At 53.1% G+C, this 5,474-nt stretch overlaps 1 long non-coding RNA gene across 1 annotated transcript; it reads right to left on the bottom strand.

Moving 5' to 3' along the window:
* LOC310698901 lies at positions 1–4,389 on the bottom strand. Its single transcript, XR_014521803.1, has 3 exons — positions 4,190–4,389; positions 3,897–3,942; positions 1–976 (listed from the first exon to the last, which is right to left on the bottom strand). It is a non-coding gene; the product is annotated as an uncharacterized lncRNA (long non-coding RNA).
* Positions 4,390–5,474: the final 1,085 nt, after the last annotated feature.

Raw genomic sequence — 5,474 nt, forward strand, 5'->3', positions numbered from 1 at the left:
AGTGAAAAGTACACAGCCACTGGGGAGGGGGGTTTCTAAAAGCCCCTCCCCATGAATTAAAAGCACCCCCAAGAAGTTCTCCTGCTTTTGGGGTGGGGGGGTCTAAGCAAGGGAGTTCAATCGTGGTGCAGAAAAGAAGTGAAAAATACACAGCCACTGGGGAGGGGGGGGGTTCTAAAAGCCCCTCCCCATGAATTAAAAGCACCATGCCCCCCCTCTCAGAAGTTCTCCTGCTTTTGGGGTGGGGGGGGTCTAAGCAAGGGAGTTTGATTGTGGTGCAGAAAAGAAGTGAAAAGTACAAATAGCTGAATAAGTTGGGGCTTGTTTGGGGGGGGGGGAGGACTTTGAGGAATCCTGTGGAAAAACCTACAAATTTTCTCTAAAAACAACAACAAAACAATGCTACCATCGCCGTAGCAGATGTTTTGACTGACTGTAAAAGTGTCTGGTCTTGGAAATGACCAAAGACTTTCTGGGTGATGTAGAGGTGCTGAAATGAGAGGCAGAACACAGCTTGACTGCAGGGAGCCCCTTCCCTACTGAACACACTTTGTGCAGCCACTTGTCTCCTCCTGCTTTTGGTGCTGAGGAGGCTTTCCAGCCAAAATATGCACCCAATCGGCAACATGATTTGCTTCAGGAAGGGATGAAGATGCATCACACGTCCTTCTTCGCAAATGGTTCATGAAGTCCAGAAAACTGGTTGCAGCCTCCAATTGTGGCTCCATGGAAGCGATGATGCTTCTGTCCCCCCCGTGGAAGGATGTGTGTGGATCCAGAATTGGCCTCCACTGTCAAAACGTGTTTAAGGAAGAGAATCTTACTTGGCTACAAGGGATCACTGAAGAAGAAGAAGAAGAAGCAGCAGCAGCAGCAGCAGCTTCTCCAACATGAGGCAAAGGTTCTCTCTGGAGCAAAATCTGGCATTTCCAGTATGTGGCAATGTAGGGAAGGCGGGAGCATCACACAGAGGATCCTGGAGAGGGAAGGAAAGGAGGACAGTTTAGGGAGAATGGGAGACAGGACTGAGGCTTCCACTTGGCCTTGTGAATCTGCTTAGCAATTGCAAAACTTAGAGACATGTATGCTATATCTGTGTGCACCCTCCCCCAAAACAATCTTTTTGTCGTTGCTTTGCACCTGGGCCACTCACCGAGACTAGTCTACCTCACAGGGCTGTGGTGACAATTAAGGGAGGAGGGAAAAACATGTATGCTATCCAGAGCTCCGTTGAGAATATAGGTGCAACTAATAAACCGCAAATGAATGAATGAATGAATGAATGAATAAATAAATAAATAAATAAATAAATATTGAGCCAACATTCTGCCTTCAAGGAAGGGCCCCCAATGTCATTTTGCCCCCCCCCCGCCCAAGCTCCCTGTGAGCTTCTGTGGTGAAGCTGCCCTCTGAACTTGGTTTTCCCAGGTGCAAAGCCAGGAAGGGACCCTGCGCACCTTGCTCTGAAGCCACCCAGGCATCCCTGACAGCACACAGGTGTGCATTGCATGCAGCATTTCATAGATGTGTGCAGCAAGCTGGGTCAGGCATAAAGGTCACGTCAGCATTAAAGGAGACATTTGTGGCTGCGGATCTAGAGGTCTGGCGGTGTGTGCAACCTTTTTACAATAGATTGGTCTGTCTGGACTGCAGTAAAACTCTGTTGGGCGTCCCTATGACTACGAAGGACACCTTCATGGATTTCCCACACAGAAAAGGAAGAGCAATTTCTAGGAAGCGCCAGGAATTCCAGTTGCTCAGGGATGTTCTTGGAGCTTGCAAATAAATGCCCCAAGAGAAGCTGCAGCCAGAACATTCATTTACGCCTGAATATTCCCTCCGTCTTCCAAGGGAGAACAAGCAGGTGGATGTGGCCGGCTCCTCTCACATTCCTAACCACACAATCGCCCTGTGAGGTAGGTCTCCCAGGCCCAACAGCCTAACCACTACATCACACTGCCTTGCTTCTCCACAACACCTTGAAGAGGGGACTTGTGGCTGCTCTGCTGCAAGGCAAGGATGGGGACTGCAGACGCTGTGGAAATGTGGGCAAGCACCACGTCCCGTGACCAGGCCTAGAAAGATGGCCACTCACTGCACTTTCTCAAAGACAGCCGAGAGCCTGGAAGCTCTCCGTTCAGGTTTCCCCTCCATTACACATGCAGAGGCCCATCTAGTCCAGGATTCCGAGTCCCACACCTGGCCCGCTGGATCCCTTCCAGAAGCCCACAAACATGGCATGTAAACAACAGCTCTCTCCTCCCCAGCAGCAATCCCTCCCTGGTAGACTGCCTCTGAACATGGGGTTTTTATTTAGCCCTGACTGCCAGCAGCCTTCACTAGATCTGCCCTGCATTAACATGCTTTGTTCTCCTTTTAAAGCCATCTAGATTGGTGGCCAGCACCACCATCTTGCAGCAGAGAGTTCCACAGATTCAGAGATACAACTGAACCCATAATTCAGAAGCCACCACTCTGAGCCATAATTGGGGGCAATCCACACCAGTGTCGGCCTACCTTACAGGAGTGTTGCCAGGATTATGACTGGTGCACAACGGACTTTGAGTATCCAATCTTAAGAATACACCAGCTCATAATTCAACTGTGGCACTCTCTCCCAGTGCCGGATTTATGTATAAGCTAAACAAACTATAGTATAGGGCCCCCACTCTCTTGGGCCCCCCCAAAAAAATTAAAGGAAAAGCAACAACTGGATGTACATTTCCAAAATATAAGATAAGTTCACTTACTTTGATAAAAAACATTTTGTTATGTGTAAATGGCTTTAGATACCTATTAGGTCCATAAGTTACTATATAGCACATATTCAGCACAAAAAACAGCCACAATTTGTTGTTGACAAAGGACAGCTGAACATATAAAGAGCCCCATGACCTGCGCAGACATGATTTCTGGTGTCTGCATGTGCGCAGACATGATTTTCAGCATCTGAGCATGCGTAGACGCAATTTCCGGCACCGCAGAAGTGAGTCCCTGTGCCGTGCTGCGCCGGTTTAGTGCAGCGCACAGGGACTCGCCAAGCGGGCGGCTCGATTCGGGGGCGGCTTGTGGGCCGGTTAAACGACCCCTGTGGGCCACTTGTGGCCCATGGGCCTTAGGTTGCCGACCCTGCTATATGGTAATTTATGGACCAAATAGGTATCTAAAGCCATTTGCACATAAATAGGAGCCTACACAACACAAAACACTGTTGCTGTATGTAGGTTGTTTTTTTTATCTTATATTTTGGAAATTTACATTCATTTTTTTCTTTAGTTTTTTTGGGGGGGGGCAAGAGAGTGGGGCCCTAAGCTATAGCTTGTTTAGTTTATACGTAAATTCGGCACTGGATCTACATAAAGTCCCTGCAGGATCAGGCCCTGAGCAGAACGAGGCTGCGGTCCAAGCAAGGTAAGGCAGGCGGAAAGGAGGAAGGAGACCCTCGAGCGCCCCCTTGTGACACGAGCGGGCAGTTCATATCTGAAGCGACCAAGAAGCCTTTCAGCCAAAGCACAGCCTCCGAGGAGGGAAGGGAGAGGACCATGTCGCCGGCTTCCTGTTCTTTCTGCGCCTTCCTCGAGGCTATGCCCGGGCTCAGCCCCAGCACCTGCTGGCCAGAAAAGTCGCCTTTCCCACCCAGGCAGACCCCGGGTCCGTCCCCACAGGCGGGCACTTCAGTTCAACCTTCCTTGAGGACCTCCGATGTCCAGAGCCGACCAGACGTCCCCAGAAGCCCCCACCACCTGGGGCCGAGAGCCAGAAGCCAGCTGGGGGGCTCTGAAGTTGCGCAAGCTTCCGGAGCTGCTCAACGCTGCACAGTTGCCATCCCACCCCATCGGACCCGCCGCCTGCGCCGCGTACACACGCACACCCGCTCCCCGCCAGCAGGAACTCACCTGCCCCGGGACTCTCGGGAAGCCACTTGGCGCCGGGCTGGAGCGCCTGGAAAGGAAAAGAGAAAGTTGCAGACAACCGCATGAGACTGCAGCGCGTTCTTACCCGGGATAAACGCGGCCAGGAGAGCGGGCTTCCTTCCGAATCCCAAAGAAAAAGAAATAAATGGAAAGCGCAAGATGGGCGCCGAAGGGGAGTTGCAAAGTGGATGCCCTGCCCCAGGAAAGGCACTTTGGGGGGCCGGGGGAGGGACACCCAGGTGCCTTCGTCGCCCGGGCTCAGCCCCAGGACGTACTGGCCACACAAAGTCGCCCTTTCGCCCAAGGCAGACCCCGGGTCCGTCGAGCTCGGCGGCCTCCTCCCCACAGACGGGCTTCCCGTCGTCCCGCCCCGCCTGGAAATAGCGGGACTTCAAGGCGGGCCAGCAGCTGCTCCACCCCGCGAAACACCCCGCCCCCCTCGGGAATCCACGGCGGTTTCCCACTTTGAGGACCCGCGACGTCCCAGTTGGGCCGGAGAGCCAGAGGCGAGTTGGGGGGGGGGGTAAGAGGGGCTCCGAACTCCAAAGCAGGTCCCCCCCGCCCCACCGTCAGACACTCACCTGCCCCGCGACTCCCGGGAGGAGGAAAAGAAGCAGCGCGGCAGAGGAAGGAGCGCAGCCCGAGAAGGCGCGGTGCGAGCCCGCCGCAAAGATGAGAGGCTACGACCTGCGTCGCCGTGGGCGTCCAGAAGAGCGCAGCACGGGCGAGTGCCGACCTCGTCCGGAGTGGTTTTTAAGGGCACCTCCCCCTCCCCGCTTTCCCCTTACAGCACCTGCAAACCTCCTGTGGCGATTTCTGCAGCTCCGACGTCCCTTAAAGGCACCGGCGGCGCGACGGGCTGGCGGGTTTGCTCTGAGGCCGAGCTGCCTCCTCTTCTGCTGCGCTGAACATACTTTACCTGTAGCTGAAAAGGAGGATCACAATCTAGAGCAGTGTTTCCCAACCTTTTTTGGGCAAAGGCACACTTGTTTCATGAAAAAAATCTCGAGGCACACCACCATGCCAGATGGGGAAAGGTCACTTTTTACTTATGTAAAAAAAAATGAAATAAAATAGTAACAGCATAGAAGGTAATGGTTAGGCTAGCATCCCTCTTCCAAATATGCTAGGTTTTTATTTGCAGGGACTGTTCTACATGGGAAAGCATTCAGCACTGTCATTCTCCCATCTGCCATCTGAATTGGTACTATTCTGGGTCAACTTACTCTGCTGCATGTGTAGATGAAAATGGCACCAAGTGTGGGGGAGAGGGCAGAACAGGTTTCAGATACAGGATATTAAGCATACACGTACTTCAGATTGAACTGGTTGCTTGCTTTGCAAGTTTTCATTTCCCAAATGACTGCCTTGGCAAGCGCAATACCTACCAGGCTCAACGCCGGTCTCACGCTGCCGCTTCCCGCGCTCTCAAGGACCCGGGAGGAGGAAGGCGTGAAGGGAATCCCGAAGGCGCGAAAACCTCGTGCATGCGCAGGCCTTCCGCCTGCGACAGCCCAGTAGGCCGGCCGAAGCGAGCGGCGATGGGATGTGGGAGGGAGC

This window comes from Podarcis liolepis (assembly GCF_965112155.1).
Source record: "Podarcis liolepis genome assembly, chromosome: Z".
In the NCBI taxonomy this organism is placed as follows: domain Eukaryota; kingdom Metazoa; phylum Chordata; class Lepidosauria; order Squamata; family Lacertidae; genus Podarcis; species Podarcis liolepis.